This window comes from Phalacrocorax carbo, chromosome 9 (genome assembly GCF_963921805.1).
Source record: "Phalacrocorax carbo chromosome 9, bPhaCar2.1, whole genome shotgun sequence".
Taxonomy (NCBI): domain Eukaryota; kingdom Metazoa; phylum Chordata; class Aves; order Suliformes; family Phalacrocoracidae; genus Phalacrocorax; species Phalacrocorax carbo.
Genome location: NC_087521.1, coordinates 36,908,741 through 36,921,519, shown reverse-complemented (window position 1 = coordinate 36,921,519; position 12,779 = coordinate 36,908,741).

The following is a 12,779-nucleotide window of genomic DNA, read 5'->3' as shown; positions in this document are numbered from 1 at the left end:
AATTTACTGTATGTGTCGGGTTTTGGTGGGTATTTGAAGCAACTCAGCAACGAGCATTCTCATTCGTAAGTGTAAAAATATGCCATTGAGATGAAAGCTCTGACCTCTAAACAGATGTAAAACATGATTTGGTTGATGATTTGTGTGGTTTATAATAATGAATGCGTTATTGATGTCAAAGGTAAGCAATACAACCCTTTCAAAATGTTTTCCAACAGTGCCAAATACTTCAGACCTTGAAGGTTGTCACTAAGTTGCGTATGCCTGAACGATGCCAGCAGCAAAGACAAATGGGCTTTGACAGCTGCCCGGAGGGAGAAGGATCCTCCAAAACTCCAATCCTCTCAGCGGGAATTCTGGCAACAAAAGACCTTATTCCCTCCAGGCTACACGTGCACGCCCTTGTCCTAAGCAAATGTTGTAATTCCCTTCAGTGCAACTCTGGCTTCTCAGTATTTCACATGTGGGTTCCTTTGTAATGAATAATTGACACCTGCCATTCAGTGTTTGAAGACCTTGCATAGCATACACTTTGCTTAGAAATGGTCTCGATTACTGTAAGGAGTTTTTCATCCGGTTAGTGGAAAGCCACAGTCTGGGCTGACTTTCAGATGCTGTTTAGGCAACAGCAAATTTTGAAATGGAGCTTCAGCATCTGTCCTGAAACCCTACGGAGGAAGGAGGCATTTGGTACAAGGCAAGGGGGGCAGCCTGTAAGGCTTTCTTCTTGTCTTGTATTAGAGTAACCACTGCGGTAGCCCAAGTGCCCACAAATGGACTGGCAAAGTCTGGAGGAATAAGATTTCACAGTGACTGAGTCCGGCTCAGCATTTCTGTAGTTACACCAAGAAATCTATTCATTTCAGCTGATAATAAATAAAGTATATTATACCATTTCCAGATACCTCATCTGATCCATTACATAAGATTTTAATGATGGTGGTAAAGCCAATTTCTCCCTTCCTGGCAGCACTTATGCACAAACTGTGAATATTATGCACCAGTGATTTGATTCAGTTGTAAATCATGGGGCAATTTATCAATTTTTATTTTTCCCTTTAAAAAGACTGAATACTTTCTATCACCATTGCTAAATAGAAAAGTATATGCACATCTCCAGTACACGAGAGAGCAAAAATCCCTCTTGTATGAAATACAGCTTCAGTGACAGATCCTCTTATCCAGCAGTCGCAGACCCTCCCAGCTGTGCTTTTTTAGGCTCTGTAAGATCTTTGTGCTCCAGATGCTAGAGCCAGCGGTAGCGCGTGTTCACTAGGAGCTGCTGGAAGGCGCAGGTTTGTGTGCCTGCTCCCACACTGGACATGCAGGACTACTTTGCAGCCCCCAGCTGCTCTTCAGTGTGGTGATGTGCAGACCTTACCCTTCCCTGCAAAGCTGTTTTCTCTGATGCTTCCAGTTTCCAGTCTTATATTAAAGATTCCTCATGGTCTGAGCTCTTGCACAGTCTTCTCTTAAACCAGCACCTGGGAGCATGGAAGATTTGGTAAGGAGCAGCTGTCCAGTAAATGCAGTTCAAAAATTAAACCAGAGTCTCCCAACACCTTGTCCTATGGGGAATCTGCAGACCATGGTGCCAAGGAGTGAAATTCTCTCCCCTTTAGGGACAGCAGCATATTAAAGCATCTAAAATGCACTCCCAGGGTGCAGAGACTTTTAAATTGGGTTACATTTCTAAAGAGCTGAAGAGCACGATGGCAAACAAACCTCCGCAAAATGGTCCTTATGCTGTGCAAAGAGCGCCTGGCGCCTGCGAAGGGCTGGCAGTCAGAGACCCCAAACCATTTGCCTCGGAAAAGAAAGACAGCCTCCAAGAGTCAATGTACTGGTTAGATGATCAGAAAGGTGGGCTCCTTTTCATGGCTGAGTCAGGGCAAAGAGGAAAGTCTGGATATCCACGCCTGCCAGCTGGATGGCAAACAAACCTTCCCTGCCTTCGTTGTCTTCACAATGCACCTGCAAGGTTGTGCAAGACAAACAATTCTAAATTAAAAAAGGATAAAAAAAAAGATTGCATTTGCTCTTAGATTAGGAACAGAGGACAAAAAGGGACCTCAGGGGTCATCAAGCCCACTTCTATGGCATTGCAAGTGATCACACAATATTGCTCGTTTCATAATTGCTCTTTAATTTACGAAATGTTGCCGTTGAAAAGCAGCAATAAATATAGGTCTCTGAATTCCTAAGGGTATAAGATAATAGCCATAAACTGAACATTTTTATTGGAAGTTTTGAAGGTATCAGTATCTGTCATAGGTTTAGCTGGGGTGGAGGTAACGTCCTTCCCCGCAGCTGCGCAGTGCTGGGCTTTGGGCTGAGGAGGAAAACAACGCCGGTAACACACCGATGGTTTGGCTGCTGCTGGGCAGGGCTGGTGCTAGTCAGGGGCTGTCCCAGCTCCCCAGGCTCTGCCGGGGGCACGAGGAGCCGGGAGGGGAGGGGGCACAGCCGAGAGAGCGGGTCCGAACTGGCCACAGGGATATTCCATACCATGTAATGTCGTGCCCAGTGTGTTACTGGGAGGGGCTGGCCGGGGGAGCAGTCGCTTGTGCTTCTGGTTTTTTCCCCTTTTTTCCTTTTCCATTTTATTATATTATTATTGTTATAATAATCATTTTTTATTGTCATTATTAAGCTGTTCTTGTCTCAACCCACAAGGGATTTTTTGTGCTTTTTCTCTTCCGATTCTCTCCCCCGTCCCACAGGGCTGGGGGCAGCGAGCGAGCGGCTGCGTGGTGCTTAGTTGCCGGCTGGGGCTGAACCACGACAGTATCTAAATGGGTTAGAGACGTTTTGAATGTTTGTGACAACGTTCGTTCACAGACTGAACATAATATGACTATTTCTCTGGTTAAACCAAAGTCTCAGTCTTTTAGGATACTATTCCAAAATTTGAGGCAAAAATCTAACGGAGTAGAGACTAACAATGAAAATCCCTTTACATCCTCGTAAGCAATGCTAGGGATCCCACCGAAGCAGCAACACCATCCTTGGGCAGTCGTGATACAGCCGTGCTGAGCTGACAGTGAATGAAACGCGCTGCTCCAAACAGTATTGGAGGCAAGCACAAGGTTAAATGATCGTGTGTGTGATACGTACTGATCTTGGGTTTAAATTTTCTTTCGCTTGTTTTCCACGAATGAACACGCACTCTTCTTCTTCTCTAGAACTTTGTGCTGGAAGACAGGAGCTGCCGTTTTTGCGGTGCAACGCAAAATACCCACGTATGCCTCCAGACATTGACTCTGATTAAGAGAAAAGTTGTCCCCAGTAGTTTGATGCAAAATTCTTTTTTATTTCACCCAAACAAATTCTCCATTCCCTCTTTTTCTTCTTCTCTCTTTGCAGAGGGACAATGTCCTTAGACCTGGTTTTGTTAGAGGCAGGATGAGTTCCATGGATAGTGTCTTAGGGCGGTAAGGTTCAGAAATACGGCATGTTACTGTGTTTGCCAGCAAAATTACATTACAGCATGAAGTTCCTCATACAGAGCAGAGCTCAGGCATTTGTATCCCATCCAGTTAAAGCAGATGTCTTCATTATAATGGGCAAATGCACTAAATAAATTGAAATCTGTTGATTCCAGACAGAATGTAAGCAATGCATACTAATCCTCCACATCATTTAAAATAATAGCTGCAGATCAAATTAGACCTGACCCTGATTATATTAACTTTTCTTTATAAATAAGATACTCTTGTCCTCTGCCAAATTCCATAACTTGTGTCATATAACATCTATCACTTGAATCAATTCGCTATTGAGAAGCTGATACAGAATTAAATTAACCAATTTTATTATCATTCCTTTCTATGGCATATTTATCATTTGGATTTGTAAGACATCCCAAAACAAAGGCGTCCGGCCCTGCACAGGGTTGATCTCAGCATGCCCTCAGAGCTGTGATGTTTCACCTGAGTTACCCACACCTTTCCCAGAACGGAGATGCAAGAAAAAAATCTGTCCCAGCGCAGAGCTTATTCCAGTGCAGGCAGGCAAAGAGTTTTGACATACTTCTTGCATGCTTTTAAAGTATAATTGGATTGAACCAAAACTGAAGCAAAACAGGCAATTGTGGTAAAAAGTCTTCATTACAAGACCACGGGTTATAAAACCTGTGATCCAAGGCGTTTGAGCTCTGGCTCTCAAGATTCATTAAATGCTTTTCTAATTATCCTCTCTATAATCAATATGTCACTCTGCACATCAGACTCGGCCCACACCCTCCAGCTAAGGCTTACCTTCACATGCGAGAAGCTTTCTGACGTGAAGGAAATGGAGACAATTGCTTTGAAATTCAACTAGCATTTCAATCATCAACTGATCTGTTGTTGTAATGATGTGAAGCTACATCTTACACCATGACCATCTGTGGCTTGCAGTTGAGAAATCCGAAATCATTTTGACTGCAAATTTATTTTTGAGAAGGCAATTATGGAGGGGACAAAAAGCTTTTTTGTCATTTTCTTGTTTAATAATAAAAAAACAGATGTAGAACTAAAGGTGGACAGGATTAAGCCACATTATCAAAGCCTCTAAAGTAATTAATCTGATGTTTGGGGGATTTGTAACCTGCACTGGATCAAGCCAATCTTTTCCTTTCTTTCCTTTTCACTGTCAGCAGCGAGAAACTGCTGATCTGACGCCCAAACCCTGTTTAAACATATACTGGAGTGTGTGGAGGGGACCCATCATTCATTTCAGTGTGGTGCCAGACGTGTGGTTACTTAGAGGAGTAGGTTTTGAGGCTTTTCAGCCCTCCTGCTATGCATTTATAGTCCAGCAGGTAACAGCAGAGCAATTCAGCTGATTCCCAGAAGGTTGCTACCATGCCTATGCTATCTTACGCTGAAAATCAATCACTTTTGCATGTGCCTGGCTTCTAGTAAATAAGCTCAGCCAGCTGCCAGTCCCGCAGGTCACATCTTGTGCGTGCAGTCTGGTGGGAATACTGCGCCTTTGCCCATCCGGGGGCTCCCTTGCAGAAATAAGAGGTCACAGACGGAGCTGTCTGTAGACTGAATCGGGAAATCTGCCTTCCAGCCTCAGTTCCGTTACCCATCTTTTAATAAACCTGCACCATTTTCAGCAACCCTTTCCGCCTGCTTTCTGCAACAGGTACGCAGACTGCAAGTCTGTTGGAGCGGGGCGTGTGTCGCTGCGTGAGTTAACACACAGCACTCACGTCAGATCCCCACAAAAAGCCTTGCTCACTGATTTCATGGAAATCGTGATAGTGGTTGTTTGTCTTGAAAACATATGTATCCACACTCATTTCCGAATCTACACTCATTTCCAAAAACCAATATTGCACAGGTCGTTTAGAAGATATCTTAGTGCTGGGAGAGGTCCTGCCCTTATCATTGAAGCTGGCAATGAGATTTCAGCTGAGCAAGTCCATGGGAAACAGTGAACGATGCATAAAAAGACATTAAATTTCATATTCGATAGTCCAGAATTATTGATACAGAGATACTTGCTAGCCAGGTCTCCTTCCTCCACCCCTACCACCAGGGGCTTTCCCAAGGGAGGAGCGTCTGGCTCACTACGATCATCTGCACTGTGGTATTGCCACCTTCAAGAAGAAGCAGTACTATAGAAATTACTAAAGGATGCTCTTGCCTTTAGAGACACCCAAGCTGAACCAAAAATAAGACATGGCACGTGGACACAATGGAGTGGAAGAGCACAGACCAAGACAAGGACAATGCTCGTCACCACATAAGCAATTATCACTGTGAGTAGCAAAATAATTTGGTTCCCTCCAGGTACGGCAGCGCATTACTCTTTGGCTTGCCCATGGCATCTCCAGCCTGAATGTTAGCATATTAAGCGATGAAATTTTAAATACTGTATTTATTGGCACATTATTTGATTTTATGGTAGGAAATGGACTGGAAAATGTACAGAAAATGGGAATAAAACTGTTTTATATTTTCAGATACTATGGGATCACACCGTAAAGTTGACATGATAGCCTCATTACCTTCTTTCTTTTGCAAGGGTTATTTTACCAACTGCTAGGAGTAAGTTAATTGGTTGCTGCGGCCTACTACAGATTATTCCTTGATTAGTTCTGCCTCTCATTTTAAGAGAGTGAGACGCAATTTGCTTGAGGTCTGTGGCTCCTTCTCTGGGAGGCCTGTGTGGCTGTCGTTCAGGTGGGAGGCTTCAGAAAATAGTAAGCCAACACCATTCTGCTGTTGCTGTGCAATTAAGTGTAGTCTATAAACACACCGTGCATTGCCATCATCATTTGTTCCATCAGAAAAACCCGAGAAGAAAACCGTCTTGCTATCTCATATACCGGCTTCTTCAAACACATATTTAACGTGAGTTTTTGCCTGCTCTGAAGGTGAACTGAAGTTCATCCTAAGTCTTTAAAAGCTGTCTGATACCCAGCCCAGAGGGCAGAAGTGAGCAGCTGTGTCACCCACAGCAGGGGTGATTTTTCTGAAAAGCTTCAGCCTTGAAGCTCTTGATGCCAGCAGGCACTTTGATGAAGAGGATGGTCTGAAGGCTTAGGTGCAGGGAAGGACCACAAACTGTTCTTCCTTTGGCCAAGCTGCCTGCAATGCTTGCGCGTCGCTGAGCAGCAGCCATATCCAGCTTTCAAATGGGAGTCTCTTAACTTTTTTTATAATAGCTCCTTTTCCCTGTCTTCCCTGTGATTCTCACAAACCAGCGCTGATCACCCCATCCCTGGGCCTCTTTTGCACTGAAAACTCAGCAGCTCTGTGTGGGACAGATCCAGCTCTGGCTTAAGCTGCATGATTCAAATGATACGGCAACTTCATTTACACCAGGGCTGAATGTAGGTATAATTGTCTGAAGGTGATGAATAGGTGACACCATGCTGTGGCAATGCGGGTTGTGTTTTGGAAGATGGATAACTCTTTCAATCTAATAGCTCAGGTACAGCAGTTTAACCCTGGAGTGCATTTTCCAATTGTTACACCTTGCTTTAGCCACATGATCCAATTGACTTTAATGGTAGTTGAGCAGGTAAAACTTCTGTGAAGCTCAGAAAATGTATCCTCTGATGTCAAAAGAGAACGTGTGATGCTGAAAGCAAATTAGGTATCCATCCAAACCACCTGAAATATGAAAAAGCATACAAAAGGAAAGATAATTTTGATCTTTTTTTCTCCACAGGAAACTACAGAGCAAAGCAAAAGAGTAAATCTGCTTTTCATCAGCAAAGCCATTGTAACCGTTCACAAATAAGATCTGTATTAATGAGTTCATCAAAATCCCAACCCTCCACTATATTTAAACACCATATATATGTGGGCAGCTCTTAATTAGACATTTAATCAATGACTTTTAATGGAAGAGGATTGCAATTACGCAGCGTTAACTGGTACCTCAGCGTATCAGATTTTTTTCCCACAACTGGTGCAACAGGACAGTTTTGAATCAATCTTTATTTTCTGTGTTTAATGTTTATTCATAAAAATGGGTCATCTGAAATACGAGCTTGTCCTTTGCATAAATGGCAGTGTTGCAAAGAGCTGTAATTGTGGCCCTCCCACGAGAGGAGGCTTTGCAGGAGGAAGGGCACATCCACTGCCCATTGAAGTCAATAGGAGGGGCACTACCTGCCGAGATCATGATGAAAGACCTGAGAAATAGAGAGAGGAGGGGGCAGATATGACAGAAGAAGGCATAGCAGAGGGGACAAAAATAATGGGGTTGAACTCAGCAGGAGAGAGAGGCAGAAAGAGCAATGAAAGCTAAGGAGAGCTGTTTTGCATGCCAAGTGAAGAGGAGCAGAGCAGGGGGCTGAGGTTATGGAAGAGAAAGCAATAGCTCTAAAGCCTCACAGAGAGAGACCTGGATCTTTGTAGAAAAGTCTTTATAACCAATAATGTAACACATTGCAACTAGGTCTGCTGTGACCCATCCGCTTGAACTAAGTGGCTTTCACAGGCACCAGCCTACCAGGGACCGTACCCATCACACCACCTGTTTGGAGTTACAGACCTGTACGTTTGCAGCAGAACTTAGGAAGCCGTGTGCCCTTTTCTAAGGGATCTAGAAGACAAATTCTGTTTATTTAAGAACGCTCTTTTTTTATTGGGTGTGGGGTGGATGGGTGTGGAAGTCAAGAATGGAGCTAGCCAAGGCATCCCATTATTATTATTATTATTATTATTATTATTATTATTATTATTATTATTATTATTATTATTATTATTGCTATTGCTATTGCTATTGCACTTACTATTAACACTGTAATTTATTTTAACGTGCACCATTTACAGTGCCTTAAAAACCTGATCAGACACAATGGTGAATATGTATATATACCATAAAAGAAAACTTCAGCAGTCAGAAATCAGCCCAGTTCTGCTTAAACCAGCTCCAGTTCTGCCAGCTGAGGGCTTGACTCTACATGCAGTCTTCAAAAAAAAGGAAAAACTCCATCATTTCTCTAAAACACATTTCACCTCGTCTATGTTTGACTTGGAATAGTTTCATCCATAAACGCAATCACCGTTTTAGACTCTCTGAGAAATATTCTGGCAAACTGCATCACCTTGAGGCTCATGTGTAGGAAAAAGTACTCTTTTCTGTTTGTTCAATTTACAATGTTTAGTCCCAGAGAGGACCTCTCAGAGAGGACCCCTCTCTTGCACCTTATTGTTTGCTGTCAGTCACTCTCACTTGACAGATCATCACCTGCTAGGGATATCTGTCATTTTGACTAAATGAAATGAGCTGTTTCAATTTTTCAGATGTCAAAGATGGATGCAGAGGAAATGTGTGCTTGTGTGCGTGCCTCGGGTTTAAGAACCTTAGGAAAATCCCTAAAACAATAATAGAATTGGAGAGTGAAATGAATCTTCGTAATGGAAGTTATGTGCCAAACTCCTTGGGCAGTCAGCAGAATTAAAAATCAGAAAACAGTAGATTTAGCATCAAACCAAGGATCCAGAAGGTGAGCGGCACCCCTACGTGGAGATATCCCACTGGCATCACACAGTTAAAGCACAGCACTTCAGAAGGTGCCCTAGTTTCTACCAGAGCCATCAGTTTTTCAATCACCTGCCCAAAATACCTATTTACAGGAAACCTGGGACAAAGATCCATGCTGAAAATGCTGCTTCCCTGGTGAGGCACCTGGACTGCTCAGCTCCGTCCCCATGAGCCTGGTGAGAGAGCAGCAAAGCACCGGCTCACTCCTGCACAGGACGCACGCCTCGCAGGAAGCTTTGGCATGGCCACGCACTGGGTGGAATTGCCTTCTCCACCGTGCCAGCCGGCCAGTCGGACCAAGGATGGACTTGGGTTCTTCCCGTGTCCTCTCTCTTCCTCCAGTCATTATGTGTTTCTGAAAAGAAAGGCTGCACTGTGTGCTCATGCACTACAGAAACCAGCGAGAAATCCTCCAGCCGTCAAAAAAGGTTTCATCAGGGACTGCAGCCAACTACAAGACACCAATCTATGGGAAACTGGCTTTTGTTCATTCTATGTGTTACATGGATCCCTTTAACCTTCCCATTTCATGTATCACCACTGTGCACTGCACACTCATTTCCTTTCTACTGCCGCACTTTCATATTAACCATGTACCCGATAACGCAGTCCTGGCTGGCAGGATTGCCGGAGTAATACCTGGCCTCTCACAGAATTTCAAATCCTAAATAGCGATTGTTCAGAATACCCTGATACAGGCTGGGATTGCTCAACACAGATTAATGGGAATTCTTTTTTTTTTTTTTTGAGGAGCTGATGGGATTCTGATTTTCTTGAACGATGTCAGGAGCTTTGAACACTTGCATTAATGCACAGCCTGATTTGATTTCTTCCTTTGTCTGCACTGGGTCATAAATCTAAACCTTAGTGAGGTCTGGTGCAAAGCACGGATGTGCGCTGTGTGAGGAAGGATCCACGGCTAGCATCGCCCGGAACCCCACCACCCAGGAGTACACACTGGGCGAGCTTCCACCCGTGGGTGGGTGCTGGAAGCAGCACCGGTACCACTGGGCCAGCACAGCCATGGCACAAGCTCCCTGGCTGCCCCCGTGTCGGAGGGCTGCCATGGGACTGGGGCAGGGGGAACACGCAAGGGGACGGAAGGCAACATGCAATTAGGATGATATTTAATGACAGGGAAGCGGGATATTTCCTGAAGTGGCAGAAAGAGCCAGGTTTGCTCCCTTACTGCAGCAGCAGAGGGCTCGCCACCCTGGGAGCCCAGCAGCAGAGCAGCGATGCCCTCCGTGCCACGCAGAGCGCAGAGCTGAGGCGCCTGTTCAAAACATGCTGCAAAAAAATGTCATTGACCCCACGTAACAGACACTGCTGCATATTCCTGAGTGCCATCTGCTGGTACTTCATCTACTTCGTTTGTATGCAGCCGTAGTCCAACGTGGATGTTACTCAGCAATCTGACAGCTGCTGCTTATCTTGTGGCTTGCAGTTTCCTTCTCCATACCCTCAGGCATGATCTAACATATCAGTTAATGCTAGACGGCATTTTGTCATGTTTTGACGTTTCAAAATTTGGTCATGTTCAGCGTTGGATAGAAATATGCACAAAGGGTCAGATTCTGCTTCTCTTCCCTTTGCCTCCTCCATACACATCCACCTGTACACTCTCAGGTAGTGAAGAAGCTTCCAAGTCATCCTGTAGTAATTGCTCTCCCGTCTTTCCGCTCCTGCTCCCCTCAAGTTAGGGCCCCAGCTCAAGCTGCATCTGGCTTAGCAACACCCTTAAAAATAGGCTTTAACTTCTGGTCAGCCCTGAAGTGGTCAGAGAGTTGGACTAGAGGATCCTTGTAGGCCCCTTCCAAATGAACTATTAAAAAAAAACAAAACCAGACAAACAAAAAAGCATGTCAGTTGACTTTGTAAGAGCTACAGTCATTAGATGAACACGATGTCAGGCTGAACTTCCCATCAAAAATGTCACAGGAATCAATAGTCTTCATGAAACAGTCTGGCTTCAACAAAACATGGTCTGATGAGAACAGTCCTGCAAGCTCCTGCATCAGTCTTTGTGAGTGAGGACATCAGACTGCCACAATTATTTCTTCTTTTTAATAGCTGGAGATTGCTACTGCTCCTGCACCTCAGCTGGAGCCGGGGAGGATACCCTTATCCAGAGCAGCCCTCAAGCACAGCATCACGCCTTGCACCAGCCACAAGCTGAGCAGTGCAGGAGGCATCAGGCCCAGGAGACACCCCCAGGGAGCTTCCCCAAAAGCGGCACTTGGGAAGAATGGCTGATTCTGCGGGGGCAGCGTCAAAGCCAGACTGTGGAGTGGTGACAGTAGTAAAGGACAAGGCCGAGAGGAGAAAAGCAATGCCAAAGTGACCAACCGTTTCCTACCAGGACCTTTCGCTATGTTCACTGAAGTCCATGGCCAAGCTCCCACTGACTTCAGAGGCAGCAGGGACAGGTTTTGCATCACCCTTGTTGACTCTCAAAGCGTACGTGTCCAGAGCGTTCATCCATGGTACCAACCCCACATCTCCTGGCACCGGGCCCGGGCACACAAAGCCCAGCGGCCACCAGAAAACCCAAGAAATTCATGTGAGCGACCACCTCTGAGTGTGGGCTGGGGAAACCAGGGCACACATTTGCAAGGTGGTGTTTAAGCTGCGGGACGTGTATGAGGCTGTGAGATGGCAACACTGGGCAGTATCCAGACAGATGAAATGGGCAGGTCAGCTACTGAGATAGAGAGCTGTTTTATGGTAGTTGAAAGAGAGCAGAATAAAGCTTTAAGGAAGCTATAAAATATTTAATTACTTCAGATTCTCATTTGAGTCAGTGAAGAGTTACGTTTTCAAGTCCATCTGCCCACATTTCCATTAATAAAATAATTCAAAAAGTCATTTGAGAGACAAAATGCCAGCGCAAAGCCAAAACCAAAGAACGACTCATCAGTGACCCAATAACTAATTTCTTTCCTCCCACTTCCCCTTAAATAAACTCTAGCTAAAAATCAACATGCATCTGGCTCAGCCTTGGCATTATGAGCAAGGGCTGCAGCAGAAAAATGGATGTGCTGTTCAGAAGCATCTTTAGAAAATGCCACCCTTCAGGTGTCCACACAAACACCAGAAGCTACTGAACAGTTATTTTACCCCAAGTTGTTAGGACCCAGTGACTACTTCTTTTTCTGGAACTGAATGCCATTTGTAGGTACTGAAATAATCTAAAAAAATTGAATCTGGATGTTTTTTTATACACTAAATGCTCTAGCATGCAGGGCTGAGTCCCACACTACTGCAGGGGAGGTAACCTACCACCAGATGGTATCTAAGAGGCTTAAGTGCCCTCTGCTTTGAAGTAACCCTATGAAGCAACAGGAGAGGGACTGCTTAGAAAATGGATATGTTTGTCCTCAAGGGGACAGAAGTGCAATTCTGGGCACCACAGCCCAAAGATGTTGAGAAACTGGAAAGCAGCCAGTGGAGGTCTACCAAAAGGGCTAGGATGCTAGGACCTATAATCATGAAGCACAAGCTGAGGAAACTCAGCACATTAAAAACCTTTTCATTAGAAGGGCTGTGTAGGCCCTGAACCTGAGGTTGTGCAAACCCCATTCTTGGAGGTTTTCAAGACAAGCCTGGACAAATTCATGGCTGAATTTGCTGGATGTTGGTGATAGTCTCACCTCAGGCAGAACTGACCATCAGAGGACTTCTCCAGCAAATATTTTTATAAGTCAATGAACATAATGCTTACTGATGGTGTAACGAGCCTTACCTCCACTGTCCAAGACTGCAGTGTTCAACAGTAC